The sequence below is a fragment of the Lampetra fluviatilis genome, chromosome 18 (assembly GCF_964198595.1).
Source record: "Lampetra fluviatilis chromosome 18, kcLamFluv1.1, whole genome shotgun sequence".
Taxonomy (NCBI): Eukaryota; Metazoa; Chordata; class Hyperoartia; order Petromyzontiformes; family Petromyzontidae; genus Lampetra; species Lampetra fluviatilis.
Window position 1 is genome coordinate 2,478,256 of NC_136292.1, and position 17,576 is coordinate 2,495,831.

The 17,576-nt window shown below is 46.8% G+C and overlaps 1 long non-coding RNA gene across 1 annotated transcript in view; it reads left to right on the forward strand.

The window, feature by feature from the left end:
* The window catches only part of LOC144937088 (uncharacterized), an 84,539-nt gene that overhangs the window by 5,481 nt on the left and 61,482 nt on the right, over nt 1–17,576 (forward strand). The window lies entirely within an intron of this gene.

Genomic DNA, 17,576 nt, shown 5'->3' on the forward strand with positions numbered 1-17,576 from the left:
TCATCGTGTTGCGCGTGTAACTGTTCCCGTTTGTAGTTTAAAGTAGTTTGCGCGATCGCCGTGGGCTGACGAAGGGGGCTTTGAACAACGCATGCAGTGTAACCTTACCGCTATCTCTCCTCGAGTGTTTACAATATTAGGGTACGTCCTTGTTGACGCGTATTACCTAACGATGTTTTAAACACGTGTACGTATACTGGGTGATGATAGCGTCAGAGAGAGAGAGAACAGTTCAAAGTGCTTGAGATCTGTTTTTGTAGATGGTGGACGAGATTCCTGCTCACAAATTGAGAAGTTATTTTGACACTGATGTCCTCTTGAACCAGAATCTTTAAACAGTTCTGCCTCGTGTATGTCCACCACACCGTGGGTCCTGTTGCGTCAATTGTTATCCCGAGTTTCCAATCAAAGAGGAAAAACAACCCGGTCTCGATGGGTTCTTACCTGGTTCGAAAAATATTGTTTGTGTCAGAATTGGCGATCACTTGGACTCGTGGCTCCAATTTAGTCGAGTGTTTGTTGAGTCCCACTTGGTAGGAAAGTCAACAGCGGCTGTCCTGCGGGATGGACTCGGCACCCGCGATAGTAATGTGGACTTGTCATCACTGACCTCGGCTTTGTAAACGAGGGGAAACCCCATCTCAGCCGTGACATTTCTGTGTCGCTTAGATGCACAACATTGCCTTGTAGGGCTGAATCTCTCTCACAAGGTGTGGTGATCATCATATACAAACGGAGTAACGTGTGCTATAGGTCATACTCTTTCGGATATTAAGCGACTCGTAACGTTACTGTTGACCATAAAATGTTGCGCTTGATGTTTACGCAAAACCGCACATCCTTACGTATGTGTACCTGTATGTGTGTGTGTAATGTACAGTATGGTGCTGGCCACTCACCCCCTCGTGTACCGTTCCGGCCTTCATAGGTGCTCGCTAACAGCACTTGCCCCTACAGTCTGTTCAGGCTATACGGGGATCTAATGTACAGTTTATATGTGTAGGGGAGCGATAGAGTAGCGAGCGGTTAGCGCGTTGCGCTATGAACCCGTGACCCGAGTTCGATTCTCATTTACGGCCAACACAAGTGACGATTGTCCGAACCGGTGTTGGACCTCCCCTAGGTTGACTCAGCCTCAAATGAGTATCTGGCGCGGTGTTTAAACATCGTTACTAGGGATACAAAGGAGGCCGGGCAAGGTGCTGGCCACCCAACCCCTTCGTGTGCCCTACCGGCCTTCATAGGTGTTCGCTAACAACACTTGCCCCAGGCGTCTGTTAAGGCGAAACGTGTACAGGGGATCTTTGTTTTCTAGTAATATTGACAGGTGATACGATATCAAGATGACTCTGGGAATTGTCTAGCAAGCTAGTCTCTATCTCGCCAGCCGCCACCCCCCTTGCATAATCGCCCGGTTATATAATGTCACACTCGCTGCCGAAGCGTTTGATACAACAATAGGGGAGCGCACCTGAAAGTATAAACACTGAGACCCATCCCGTAGCCACGCGCAGAGAGCGTCCCATTCCGCATCGCGCCGCGCACGGGCGCTTGGAACTTTTCTCGGAATCGCGTTGTGGACACGACAAGACCCACGTCACCCACCCCCCCATCCCACCTCGGGACGGGCCCTGCCCTCTGTGGGTCAATGAACCCGCGCGCACGCTGCTGCCTGCGCCGCACGCATCCCACGTGTGAACGACTTGAGCCGTTTCTCGCGTGATCCAAGTGAACATTTTGTTTGGGGGGGAGGGGGGAGTTTGCGAGTGTTATTTACATGAACCGCGCGCGTCACGTGGGTCATGTGAATGAACACGAGCCGTGTTCGGGTCACGTTCCGCGTGGCTTCGTTTGGGTGTGAACGTTTTGTTGTGTGTGTGTGTGTTAATATGCTGTTCATGAACTGCGTAGCGTCGCGGGATCCAGGTGTTTCGCGTTAACGTGTGTGTGTGTTTGTTCGTGAGCAGCCCGCATCGCGTGGTTCTTATGGGTACTTATTCATGAGCTGAATGCGTAACATGGTCCTTGTAAAAATAAAGAGTATGCGCCACTTGTGACGTTTGTCCATGAGAGGTCACGTGCTTCGCGTGAACGCATGTCCATGGGAGGTCACGTGCTTTGTGTGACCGTTGTCCATGAGAGGTCACGTGCTTTGTGTGACCGTTGTCCATGAGAGGTCACGTGCTTTGTGTGACCGTTGTCCATGAGAGGTCACGTGCTTTGTGTGAACGCATGTCCGTGAGCCGTCGCGTGCCTCGTTTCGTGTGAACATTTCACGAACGGCGTGCTTCGAACGACATTCGCGAGTCGGGCTGCGTTTATTTTGAGGAAGCGACGTCAGCAGGGGACGCACGACTGTGGAAACTTCGCGAGCACGCCGACACGGGCGGACGTGAGGCGATGGCAACTTCCTCAGCAAAAAAAACGAAATCGTGCATCGCCTCGTTGTGCCGTAGAACATTGACCGCGGGGGTGGGATGTGCACTAAATCGTTCTGACCACATTTTTCTGCGTCTCGTGTTTGGAAAATCGTGTTGGTTCGGTGTTAATGCGTCGAACGAATTTTGTCTCAAGTTCGTGTTCAGAGAGCACGTGCCCTTTCGGATGTATAAATGCGCACGTAATATGATTCTAGATTTGAAGCTTTCGTGACTGCAAGGAATCATCTTCTTAGGTTTTTTCGGTAAAGTCACGTAGAAAGTAAAATAAAATAAAAACAAAAATCACGACGTTTCGGAGGCAACACAAGTCTCCGTCATCAGGTGGGACCGTCACAGCCAGATTAGCTGTATCAAGTGATTAGCTGTATCAAGATACAGCTAATCTGGCTGTGACGGTCCCACCTGATGACGGAGACTTGACGGAGACTTGTGTTGCCTCCGAAACGTCGTGATTTTTGTTTTTATTTTATTTTACTTTCTACGTGACTTTACCGAAAAAAACCTAAGAAGACGTAATATGATATTTGTGTAATCCTGAATGGGTTAATTTTGGTTTGTAGGTTTTTGTGCGGGGGGGGGGGGGGCAAGAGCTAATGTGTCAAGATAATTCTCGACAAAATCCGCTCGACTCTGAACTGTGATTATTGCGGACAAGATACGTGGGTGTCTGACCGACGTAGATTTGCACGAGTAAAACGTGAAGTTCTTAAAGTCGGAAGCGTTTTGCAAGACGCTTTACGTAATTTGTTCAGAACGTTGAGTGTATATACTCCAGTTGGCGTAAGGCTTAAAGTCAGTAGGGTGTTTTGATGTACAACTAGAGATCATACAGTATGGACAATACTGAAGAGTATATGCTCTTTTATGTATTTATTTTATTTCTAACTACGTGACTTTACCGAAAGAACCAAAGAGTATGGATTCCTGCAGTCACGAAAGCTTCAAATCAAGATTAGTAAAAATCTAGCAAGTTGCACCCTTGATTATTCCGAGTCAACCGCTATCTGAACAAACACGCAACTCTTAAATCCCACAATGTTTGCTGATTTTCACTTCTTTTGGGAATTCTGAATAACAGTATACTTATGCGGATTATAATCCGATTAGCTATGAAGCTATTTTTCACTGATGTCCAGTAGAGGCGGGTCAGAAGGATGCAAAACAACAAACAGTACACACAAACACGGGAGGAGTGGAAAGTATAGGAGAGGTAAACACATCACTAAACATAAAAAAAATTACTTTTATTGTATTTTACCAGGTAACGTCCACTGAGCTATTAGCTTATTTTTCAGAAGCGACCTGGCCACAAATTAAAGCTCAGCGAAGTGGCTTATCAGGTGGAAATCTATAGCGGACAAATCATCTAAATGTATGCGCATCGCTATATACTAGGCATTCCTACACACGATTGTAAACTGCTTCGCATGCACTCACTATTTGCTAAACAAATAACAGTGCATATTTACGAGCGAGAGAGAAAAAACATCTCTAAGTATATATAATACACTGTTTTAAAAATAAACAATCTTGGCTAGAATTAGGATTAAATAGCACATTATTCCAGCGGTTTATGGGACTTGCAACGCAATGTTTCCAGCAGCATGCGTTTCAGCAAGGCATGTGTGCACCGGTTTCGACTTTCTCAGACTCATCAGCAGGGTCGGGCTTGTTGAACACAACGCGCTGTTGGGTTGACTGATGATGCACACAAAGAGGACACAGAGTTCGTTGAGTTTTTGTAGCAAACATCGTCGTCGTGTTGAGTGCACCGTGCGTGACAAGTGTGCGTTTTATGCAAACTCTGCTTTTCCCCTTTAAAATCGTTGTTTCATTGTAACAATAAGCCAGCGGATAACACTTGCATCACCGTGATGATATGTAAGCTTGTACAACACGTCCCCGTATAGAGTCATCACTCCGCAGAGGCATCGTCAGGAACGTTTGATCGTTGCCGTTGCGTTTACTGAAGGTGTGACCGCCATGCAGCTGAATGCGTCCCAATATATCGGCAGCTCTTTGTGCACGCACAATCGTGTTGTCGATCCACGCCGTACAGGTCGCTGGGGTTATTTCACCACGCGTCACCACGCTGGTCAGCGCGGGGAGCATACACGGTGGGAGCACAGAGAGTACGGTACAATAGTGAAAATTGCTGCACCGCCAACTGCATGGTGGTTCACCATACAGCCAGCCCGGCAAGCTATAAGGCAAAGACAAAGATCCCCCGTATAGCCTAAACAGGCTGTTAGGGCAAGCGCTGTTAGCGAGCACCTATTGAAGGCCGAAACGGCGCACGAGGGGGTGGGTGGCCAGCACCACGCCCGACCGCCTTTGTCTCCCCAGTGGCGATGTTTACACACCGCACCAGGTATTGATTTGAGGCATGCCACATAACAATCGTTACCGGTGTTGGCCGTGAGTGGGAATCGAACTCCTCGGGTCGCCGGGTCTCGCAGCGCACCGCAGGCTATAACAACCCCCTGCGCATACACTCACTATCCAGACTCAAGCTGAGCTGAGCTCACGAGTTCGGACACGCGCATTCCAGATTCGTTGCTCATAGGCTCACCGCTAATAGCTAATCTATGCGTGTACGTTAATCACTCGTTCGGCAGCGGGGTTTTTTCCCATTGTAGTAAAAAACACAAAGTAAGTAACCATGAGACGCAAATGCGTTGTGACGAATCCTCAAATATGTTTCGCTCCGGGGTTGGGGCCAGTATTATCTGCCGCTGTGATTTCGGTGCAGGACCTGTCCTTGCCTGCATGCATGAGTGCATTGTCGAGTGATTCCGTCACAGGTGTAGAGAGGTAGGTGTGCGTGTTTTGTGTCTGCGCGTCACGGAAGCGTGTGTGTTCCACGGCTGATATGCGCCACGGTGTCAATTATATTACGAAGTCAACTGGCGCCAATGTGAGCGTTATGAGTTTGCCCATTTAAAATAATTGGACTCACATGCGCGCCACTCCACGTAAAAAAAATACCTGTGTTAGTTCATCATTATTGAGAACCCCCCCTCCCCCACCCTCCACCAAAATGCTGCCGTATAATAGTGCACGTATGGCGAACTTCTTTCGTACCGTACGTAGCCAACCGTGCTGATAATCGCAGGTGCGATCTGCCTGTGCAGGGGTCCACATGGGCTGATCTCACAACCCCATGCTTGACACGTGCAGTGTATTATTAAGGTTGGTGGTTGTGGTGTCTGCAGACACCTTCCATGGCTCTGGTCTATATATGTATATGTGTGTGTGTGGGTGTATGTGTGTGTGTGGGTGTGGGTGTGTGTGTGTGGGTGTGTGTGTGTGTGGGTGTAGTGGGAAAATCGTCACTGGGAAGACAAAAGCGGCCTGGGGTGGTTCTTGCCATCATCCCTCCTCGTTTCCTGTGCCGGCAATTCGTAGGTGCTCGCTGGTCGTACTTGTCTCAAAAGTCTGTTTAAGCGATACGGGGGTGGGGGGGGATCTTTGTCTCTGTACTCGTTTGTGTGTCCGTGTTTAACACGTGTGCACCGTGTGTGTGCGTGTTTAACACGTGTGTGCACAGTGTGTGCGCGTGTTTAACACGTGTGTGTCCGTGTGTGTGCGTGTTTAACACGTGTGTGTCCGTGTGTGTGCGTGTTTAACACGTGTGCACCGTGTGTGTGCGTGTTTAACACGTGTGCACCGTGTGTGTGTGCGTGTTTAACACGTGTGCACCGTGTGTGTGCGTGTTTAACACGTGTGTGTCCGTGTGTGTGCGTGTTTAACACGTGTGCACCGTGTGTGTGCGTGTTTAACACGTGCGTGTGCGTGTTTAACACGTGCGCACCGTGTGTGTGCGTGTTTCTACGCGCGCGTGTCCCTACGTTTTGTGCGTTTGTGGTACGTGTGTGTTCACGTGTCTATGTATGTATATGTCATTGGTGCGATTGTACGTGGGGATCGATAGTGTAGCCGTTAGCGCACTGCGCTACGAAGCTGGCGACCCGAGTTCGATTCCCGCTCACGGCCAACACCAGTGACGATTATCTGAGCCGGTCCTGGGCCTCCCCTAGACCGACTCAGCCTCAAATGAATATCTGGTGCAGTGTGTCGTAAATATCGCCACTTGGGAGACAAATGCGGCCGGGCGTGGTGCTGGCCACCCACCCCCTCGTGTTCCGTGCTGGCCTTCATAAGTGCTCGCTAACAGCACTTGCCCTAGCAGTCTGTTCAGGCTACACGTGGGATTATTATTTTTTATCTTCTACGTGTGCGTTCATTTGCGCGCGCGCGCGTGTGTGTTGTGTGCGTGCGCGCGTGTTGTGTGTGTTTTTTTTGTCCACCTGTGCGCGCGCGCGTGCGTTCGGTGTGCGCGCGTGTGTGTGTGTGTGCACGTGTGTGTGTGTTGTGTGCGTGTTGTGTGTGTTTTTTTGTCCACCTGTGCGCGCGCGTGTGTGTGTGCGCGCGCGCGCGCGCGCGTGCGTTCCGTGTGGGCGCCTGTGTTGTGTGCGCGCGCGTGTGTGTGTGTGTGCGTGTGTTTGCTTGCGCGTGTGTGTGTGTGTGTTGTGTGCGCGTGTGTGTGCGTGCGAGTCCTACGCCACGCGCACACAAAGCGCTCTCGCGTGCAGACAGCGATCGGGAGGGCCACGCGAGGCGAGCGCGCATCGCGCCTCTGTGGTTACGGTGACTCACGCGCAAAAGCGAAATCTGCGCCGTGCCCGCCGCACTTTTGCGTGCCCGATTATCGGCGTCGCTACCTACGCATCGGGTCGTGTTAACCGAGAATTGCGGTTAAAAATCGCAATGTTTTACCTTGAAACTAAACCGAGCCGCTTGCAACACACACACACATTATAAATACGCGCGTGTGTGTGTGTGTACATGTGTGTGTGTACATGTGTGTGTGTGTACATGTGTGTGTGTGTACATGTGTGTGTGTGTACATGTGTGTGTGTGTACATGTGGGGAGCGGTAGTGTAGCGGTTAGCGCGCTGCGCTATGAACCTGGCGACCCGGGTTCGATTCCCGCTCACGGCTAACACCAGTGACGATTATCTGAACCGGTCCTGGGCCTCCCCTAGGTCGACTCAGCCTTAAATGAGTACCTGGTGCGGTGTGTAAACATCGCCACTGGGGCGACAAAGGCGGTCGGGCGTGGTGCTGGCCACCCACCCCCTCGTGTACCGTTCCGGCCTTCATAGGTGCTCGCTAACAGCACTTGCCCCTACAGTCTGTTAAGGCTATACGGGGGATCTTTTTGTGTGTACATGTATGCAGAACGGCTCGGACCGTTTGATTGGGAACTATGTTGGCACGCCACATCCATCTCGTCCCATTTTGTCGTCGTAATAGCGCGGTGGTGAGCATTATAGGGTGTACAATAATATCGGAGTGTTATGGGTCTAGAGGTGCCTTGTCCTTGTCGATGATCCTGTACTCCCAAGCCCAGCCTTATATCAGAGTTCTGGACAATATCGAATGAGACATCATGCCCCGTGCAGTATAGAGGTTTGTCGTCTGACGATTCGGGGTTCTAGCGAGTGTTGCTCTTCTGCATGATATTCAAGCTCCGACTGATGTTAAATGAGGGATTGTGAATCGGTGAATTGAGAATGCAAAATTATTCAAACTTTAGACGCTTAACTCCTGCCCTAACTTCTGCCTTCAATATACACAACATAATAAAACATAGCGCCTAAGCGAAATGAGTAATTGTGCGAACCACATCATAATTAGTATTCCTGTGATGTGTTCGGAGTGTGTGTGTGGATGATTACTCACCTGAAGACGGCCGCTTGTGTTGCGATCGAAACGTCGTGTTTTCTGTTATTATGTTTGCTATCTACGTGACTTTATCGAAGACGCAGAGAGTATTGATGATTGCTGTTTGGAAGGTTGTTTTATGAGTGGTGTTTATAAAAGCAAGATATGTTCGAGTTTTGGCAGCCGTCGCTATATTATATGCGTGTTTTATTTCATCTTCTGGAGTTGGCACAAACGATTATAGTTTCTATATTTTCAGTCACATGCAGTGTGTGCGTGTGTGTGTGGAAGAAAGTCGCACTTTTAAAACTGTCACAATCTGCAGTTGACTAATAGGAAGCCCCCTATTCTCATACGTTGAACTTTTTCACATAATTGAAGTAAAGAAAGCGATTAAATTTAATAAGATAAAGTATCCTCGTCAAACATTTGCGCAGTCCTAATTTTCCATCATAAAGTAACATGACAGAGAAGGCTTTTTCTTACTTGCAATACAAATTCTCTAAAAGAAATTCTTGAACTTCACACAAGCTGTGGCTTTTTATACACTTCATGACATTAATTTTGATCACATGATTTGTGTTATTTTGAGTGATACCACCAAAATAACACCACGTGATGTTAAATGCGTTTATTTAAATCTGATTTCCTTGTATTGTTTAGGTGGATAACATCACTGCTATTTGCGGTTGCATTATATTCATGCGTATCACAATTTGTTCGGCAGCTAAATGCCAATGTTGAGGTCTGCTAGCCACGAGAGGACTTAAGGAGATAGTGCGTGTAGTTTTGCTATTTTCCCCTCCGTTGAAGGAACGCAGACTACAGTCGTTTACTATAATGTCCATAGTGTGAGTTGCATGGCCACAATCGCACTGCGACGTGTCTTTCAATTTCCATCTATGAAGATGTGTACATCGGTTTGTTGATGTTCTGATGCCGTTGATGGTTCCACGAGTATCCTTCGAGGAGGAATGTCAAAGCCAGGAGATGCGATGATTGGGTCTCGAACGAGGTATTTATTCTGGACGTATGCCTTGTCCACTCTGTTCGCCAGCGTTCGTCCAGAACGACACGCTTACCAGCTACAATAAGAGGAGTAATCAGCAAAGTAATATATGTGTGCATGCATACATCAAACAGAATGATCATCTTTAGCAGAATTTGTATCCTGGAGAAAGCCAATGAGCGAAGACGCTTTTTTTCTCCACATGTCCAGTAGTTATCACAGATGTCCAGCAGATGAGTGTCACTTATGTTTAACAACCTTTGTAAAAACCATGTTTAGTTATCCAAGAAAACGTCAATGAAGATTAAGTTTGCTGTTTTTTAAAGAAGAGATCTTGCGTTAGAATGCTCTTCCCGATTCGACGATTTGAGTGTTTTGGTTGCACGCATTTGAGATGCGAAACGGACATTATATTTTCAAACAAGACAGTCTTCGTGCGCATCGTATCGCTGGTGTCACAACTGATTTGACAATTTACCTGGGTTGCAGTATATATATATAAAACGCAAACTCTCATCGACGAACGTATTTATTTTAAGTCGAGGTGAGTCATTGTCACTCCGTTTGATATGAATACGTTATACACCTGCTTGCATTTGCATGCTGACACGTTGTAACTTTGACCTAGATTTTTCCGCTGTGCCCCAATGGTCAATATTCACGATGACCCATACACGAGAAGGGGGAATTCCCGAGTGCAAGGCACCAAAACAAATCAATTTAATGCTTTTCCACTATTTGCACAAGAGTCAAACACAATAAAAAAAAAATCTTGCCGCTGTGCTGTGGACAATAAATGCACATTCATGAAAGAAAGGCTCACCCACGGATGAACTTTTTGGAGATATTTATTTTACGGCCAATTTTTATGGCCATTCAAGGACTGTTTGCTGCATGCAAATGGAAAATTGTGCGTGTGCCGCGATGAGTAATGAATTTCCTTGCTTTTAGGTGAAGCGCTGAGGTGTCATTGGGTTAGGACATTTGGATTTTTTAAAAGCCACCTGAATGCAAGTGTTCAATGCAGCTTGTTGTGTATTGATTCCTAATCCTGTGCATACACGCCGTGGTTTGTGTGTGTGTGTGTCCATATAGAGCAAATGAATAACAGCCACTCTGTCTGGTTATTAGAGAGTTGATACCTATCCACATCTTTTGGGGCTTATGTGTTGAGAAAGAAATATTGTACGTGGTAGCGATTCAGGGTGGAAAGATCACCGCCACCACACCCACGCTTTCCACTGGCAAGATGTTAACTACCTCGCCTGGTTTACAGGAGGTCGTGAATTCGATCCCACGTGGATTTTTCTCCAGGTCTTCCGGTTTTTACCTCTACGTTTAAAGATGTGCGTGTAGAGGATCTGGCTGCTATACGTTTTCCACTCGATGAGCCACTTTATTGAGCTCTCACTTGTGGCTCGGTCGCTTTGAAAAAGAAAGATAGAACTCAGCGGGCCTTACCTGGTAAAATAAAAAAAAATAGTTCCCTTACGAATCAATACATTGATGCGATTCAGGCTAGAGATTGGATTCAATGGTTGAGTGTTAACGCTGATGGCTCCAGAGGGTTACACGAACTAATTACAGCGTGAATGAATCAAACAACGTTGATTCGTACGCGTGCGCACACACGATTGGATGCACGTGTTGTGAGCTTATCAATACAAATCCATAAATATGCTAAATTTCTCTTGATATGCAAATTATTTTGTCAAGGCGCCCTTTTCCCCCCTTCCAACCCAGCTTAATTATATGCTCCAAGCATGGTGCTGTTTCATTCAGACGCTGTCGCCTCGACAGACCTGGTTTTCACCTGAGGACGGCTGCTTGCGTTGTGGCCGAAACGTCGTGAGAATTATTTTATTATGTTTTATTTTTATTATTTTATTACTTCCCTTCTACGTGACTTTACCGAAAGAACCAAGAAGATGAATACAAATCCACGTTAAGCTATTTAAATCGATGCATTGTTCCACTACTAGCAGCGATGAAAAGTAATTCAAGAACATTTCAACAAACAGTTATTATGTGGACCACTCTAACAAAACGTTCAGATCAATCACGTTGGTAAAAAGAAATGTCATCTAAAAATATATTTGTGCAAGACCAAAACGGTGCGAGATGTTAATGTCATATCTATTCGTTTAAATCCCCGTGTCTCGTTTACATGCTGTCTCGTTTTTTTTTGTGTCCATCGCCCTCCGAAGAATACAAACAAAACATCAGCCGTGAGATTCAAGGGCGGCCTGCAGCAAGAGTCGCCTTTGACGCCAATAGATTTTAGCTAAAACGCCCACGAGCAGTTAAAGTCCCAGGAAAGCATGTTGCAGATGTACACAATGTTATGCACGTGCGTGTGGGTGGGAGGGTGGTGTGTGCGCGCGCGTGTGTGTGTGTGTGTCGAACCCGGCGACCCGGGTTCGATTCCCGCTCACGGCCAACACCAGTGACGATTATCTGAACCGGTCCCGGGCCTCCCCTAGGTCGACTCAGCCTCAAATGAGGACCCGGTGCGGTGTGTAAACATCGCCACTGGGGAGACAAAGGCGGTCGGGCGTGGTGTTGGCCGCCCACCCCCTCGTGTCCCGTTCCAGCCTTCATAGGTGCTCGCTAACAGCACTTGCCCCAACAGTCTGTTAAGGCTTTACGGGGGATCTTTGTTTGTGTACGCGACGCGTAATTAAGTTTGCTTACGAAAATACAATCCGTTTCAGAGTTGCCCAAAAACAGGTCCAAATGTTATCTCGTAATCGCCGAAAACTGGAAGCTTGATGAGTGAAAATCTCGCTTTCATAATTTGGTGGCATTAAGCAAAACTTGCCGTATGCAGTTAATGCCTGCTGATCCAGGATGCGGATTAACCACGCGTGAGAATAAATAACAACGTGTGTGTGTGTGTGTACACTGGTTTAATCATTAGCTGCTCTTACCTCCTTAATGGTCACTGTCTGGGTGGCCGCGTGACCTTGAACTATGTCGTCAAGTGAACCGATTACCAGAAACGACAACACAGATGACGCGTTTCGACATCTTCGTGCTCCATCATTCCCTCTTAGGTGAGCAATGCCCACGTTTGTTATCGCTTCATTGACATGTGTTCTGTATTCTCGATGGGTTTTTTTGTTGTTCTATCAAAAGCCAAGCTCCTCACTATCCCCCCTTGCCCCGTCGACCGGCCCTCCCTTTCTGTCATTTACCGAAATAATCGAGACTTTACCGAAAGAACCAAAGAGGATTGACTGTATAATTTTGAGGAGAGGTGGCACCAGCGGTTAGCCAACTCACGCAATGAAAAACAAGAATAGGTTTTTACCCTTTCTGGCAATAAAAACGGGTGTTAAGACGTTCAAACACCAAAATCGATCACTTTTTCCGAGGCATCAAGTCTGCATTAATCACCCATCTTCTTGCACGTGTTTGTCCTACTCATGTCCTTGCCAATCTTCTCCACGCTGCCTTGTCCTGCACCATCTCTCGTCCCGCTCCTCTTGATCTCTTTCTTTCAACTTCCACCTTCTGACCCCCGTAATTTTCCTATTGTCTCTTTTCACATAGACCGAACCACACCCACCGCCTTTTATCTCTCATCTTCTTTAATCATACATACTTGTGGCGAAACATGCAAACATGCATGTTCTGGTAAGATACCGGCAAAAGGGTCCCACATAGTTACGCTCTGAACTCGACGACCCAAATTTCGATTTAAAGCTTTCGTGACTGCAGGGATTCATCTTCTTGGTTCTTTCGGTAAAGTCACGTAGAATGGAAATAATAAAATAATAAAAATAAAACATAATCAAATAATTCTCACGACGTTTCGGCCACAACGCAAGCAGCCGTCCTCAGGTGGAGAGCAGGTCACGCAAACGCGTGGCATCGTTCAGACTGTCTTCTCGACAGACCTGTTCTCCACCTGAGGACGGCTGCTTGCGTTGTGGCCGAAACGTCGTGAGAATTGTTTTATTATGTTTTATTTTTATTATTTTATTATTTCCATTCTACGTGACTTTACCGAAAGAACCAAGAAGATCGCCGACCCAAGTTTGGTTCCAGGCCACGGCTTCCATCGTTGGCGAGTAACATCTCAAATCGATGCGTGGCTCCCCCGCCCCCACTTCACCACCTACTCTCACTGACCAGCGTGCTGAAGTATGGTCAAACAACCTGCGTGACTGGCAGCGTTTGGGAAGATGCCGATATCCAGCAATGGATTGCCAGTGGGGCTTACAGCTATTGTAGTAATTTGTTTTTGCCTATTTACCAAGTGAGTAATTTATTGCATGTTTCCATACATTTTGTTAAATTTTGTTTAGTTCACTGATAATAATAATAACCTTGTTTCATCGCAGGATGATGAGATACGATGGCATTCGGTGCAGCTGTGGACTGATCAAGAATAATAATAAATAAAACCGTGACAGATCTTTGTCAATCTCCTGCGAGACATAGACCTCCCCACACCGTGTCAGGCATGGGGAGTTGCTTGACCATACGTCACCACACTGGACCATACTTCACCACACTGGACCATACTTCACCACACTGGACCATACTTCACCACACTGGACCATACTTCACCACGCTGGGTTGGTGAAGCGCAGAGCAGGTTGGAGACCAGTTTTATGTTTATAGATATCACTCGTCACTGATGTTCACTGTGGCTGCGAGTTGAACCGAGGTCGCTGGGTTAATGAACCTATGTCCTAGCTGCTGTTGCTGCTGCTGCTGCGTCACCACTAATCCACACACCTCTGATTAGTATGTATGGCTACGTACGGTGCGATAGAAGTTCAACATAAATACAAACTCCACCCGAAAAGTGACGAGTTGTGTGTGGCACGCTGCGCTGCCTAAATAAGTGGCGATTAAGAGCGGAGGTCGACACGACATTTGGCTTGGGCGCTCACCGCATCTTGGCAAAGTTTGTGTGCGTTTTTCTGTCATGCAGACCCAAATGCATTGTAAGCTAACGGTAACAACACATTGTTACACTTGCAAGTAGAGTATTTAAGCAATTAGCATTAAACATTGTCCCTAAGTTTAAGTATTCTATGTACTGTACAGTACTTGTATTTGAATATAGCTTAAATTGTTTAAACATCTACTGTGGAAGAGATGTTTGTGATGGTTGTCCTTTTATAAATCGTATGCTTTTTCAATGGCTGTGCGTTTCGTGTAAAATCCTGCAAGTCCTGTATCTAATTCTGAAGGAAAAGCACGAAAAAAACCATTTCCTTGTGGTGTTGCATTGTGCGAGCTGCATTCAGTGTGATTTGTTACTCGTTCCACATTCACGCCGTGTGTTCCAACGCCATTTTATTAATTTTCCACGTGCCCGCTTCATTTGCCGTGTACTGTCAGTGATGGTCTACAGGAGTCGTGAACGACTCCCGACCCCTTTACAGACGGTTACGTCGATGACAGCAAACGCGTGGCATCGTTGACACAAGTCTAAGATGTACGTGTGTCCACGTGTTTTTACGGTGGTATTGCGTTTTACAAAACGTGAAAGCCACACGCTTCCTGATCAGCTCATTTTTGATACACGGTGAATACTAAACTATATGCCTGACACCACTGCACGTGTTGTGTCTAGGGGGTTAATGTCTAGTACTGTAGTGCCTAACACTACCCACAGGCAGGTGTTGTGGTGTCTGGTAGTTAATGACTGGCAGTGGCTAACACTACCCACAGCCACGTGTTGTGTCTAGGGGGTTAATGTCTGGCAGTGCCTAACACTACCAACAGGCACATGTAGTGCCTGGTAGTTAATGACTGGCGGTGACTAACACTACCAACAGGCACGTGTTGTGTCTAGGGGGTTAATGACTATCAGTGGCTAACACTACCCACAGCCACGTGTTGTGTCTGGTAGTTAATGACTGGCGGTGACTAACACTACCCACAGCCACGTGTTGTGTCTGGTAGTTAATGACTGGCGGTGACTAACACTACCCACAGCCACGTGTTGTCTGGTAGTTAATGTCTAGCAGTGCCTCACACTGCCAACAGGCACCTGTTGTGGTGTCTGGTAGTTAATGTCTAGTAGTGGCTAACACTACCCACAGCCACGTGTTGTGCCTGGTAGTTAATGACTGGCAGTGCCTAACACTACCCATAGCCACGTGTTGTGTCTAGGGGGTTAATGACTGGCGGTGACTAACACTACCCACAGCCACGTGTTGTGTCTAGGGGGTTAATGTCTGTCAGTGACTAACACTACCCACAGCCACGTGTTGTGGTGCCTGGTAGTTAATGACTGACAGCGCCTAACACTACCAACAGGGAACATGCCACGCAGTTCACGTCGAGGTTTTGTTGGACATAAACATTCGGCGATAACTCTACGCCGAGCGGTTACCGCCACGTCGCTTCAAGACGCATTGCCTCGACACCCAGGTGCTCTGTTAGAGGATGATAGTGGTGGTGGTGGGGGCCTTCAAGATAATCTCGCAGTTTTGCCCCCAACGCGGAAACAAGCGCATCGCTCGGCTGGGACGCAAGCCCCGTGGACTCTGTGGCGTAAGCACGTACGGCTCTAGGAGCTCGCTCAGCAACAACCTCCCTTAATAATCATTCTATTTATAGCACGTGACGTCCCCCCCCCTCCTCCACCTTGCATTAGGTAAGCAGCCACCATTGCCATTGGCCGTGGACGTGATGACGAGTGACACTGCGGTGACAACGTCACAGCTCGGGTGGTCGGTTCCCCCGCCCCCCTTCGTCGGCTTTTCTCGGTTGATCGACCACGCGCGCACAGGCGGCGCCTGAGTGACTTTATTTAGGCGTTCGATCCGTCGTTTTTATGGCCCCAATTGATCCGTTTCAGACACCTAATTAGCATAGCCCTACGCAGTGTCGACGCAATTTCCATTTGCAAGTTGCTTAAATCAGGTATTTTGCGATGGGTTATTTAATTGTTATTAAGGCTAATAAAGGTTGATTTATAGTTAGTAAATTAATTTAATAATGGTAATAATACAATGTTTCTCTCATACATGGCAATGGCAGCAGTGGAAATTATGTTAATGTGTGTCTTGTTAAGGCTGTTATTTGACCACACTTTCCATGATTTAAAAAGCAACAATATAAATGGGTAGACAGATGCGTATATATTGCGGTTTGTGACATGGATAAGACACATGTACACTGTCAAATAACAGAATGTAACGTTATCTGTAAAAACGTGAGAAAAAACAATTATGGCAACATAAGTGTTAGCTGGAATGCTGTAGGTTTTGAATACGACGCAAAAAAGTGGAAATGGTGCACACCATCTGTGCATAAGTAAACACGGACTTGAGGCAAATGCTGATCTTCTTGGTTCTTTCTGTAAAGTCACGTAGAAGGGAAATAATAAAATAATAAAAATAAAACATAATAAAATACAATTATCACGGCGTTTCGGCCACAAAGACAGATGCTGTCTTTCCGACAGCCCTGTTCTTCACATGAGGACGGCTGCTTGCGTTGTGGCCGAAACGTCGTGAGAATTGTATTTTATAATGTTTTACTTTTATTATTTTATTATTTCCCTTCTACGTGACTTTACCGAAAGAACCAAGAAGATGAATCCCTGCAGTCACGAAAGCTTTAAATCGCAAATACTGATGTTTTTTTGCACATGCGCAAGGGATGTGTGTGTATGGCTTGTTTTAAAAAAAAATGGAACAAAAGCTAAAAAAAGTACGTGACGAAGCATGGAGAGATTCATTTTTAGAATTGAGTAAAGATACAGAAAGGGGAACGTATGGATCAGGGAACAAACGCAAATCGGAGACATCCTATTGACTGTTTGGGAAAATGGGCTTTGGCATTAAACATTGCCAGAAGGGATGATGATGGTGGTGATGGTGGCCATTCAACGAGGCTTGTGGTGAAATGGCAGCCAAAGGATAGAATGCACCACAGAGAATGAGCACTGTGAAGATGCAGCAGTGATGTCGATTCACGCCTCGTTGTGAGATAGATTGTGGTCGCACAGAACCACGAGGTATCGAAATATATGGTAGCGGAGTGGGGAGTCCTTCGTCTGGCAGTGTAGTTGGGACAAGGAGTCATGCTCTCAGCAAGGATTTTCACAGCGACACTTGAAGATATATTTAGGGAGGGGGGGGAATGGGTTCGAGAAACGAACGCATAATAACAACAAATGGCAATGAACTATAATAACATTTATAATAACACGGACTATTCACTCGCTAACATCGCGAGTGAACAACTCGCAGGCACGAGGAACCACGAACAGGATGAGCTGGCACCAACAATTGCCTTAGCTCTGAGGTCCTCTAGATATGAATGTGTTGTCGGTCCATTAATAATGGTTTTCTTACTCATTTGGCCGATAACATGCATACAGGGAATGATTTAGAACTTAACAAAGGAGGCTGCAAAGT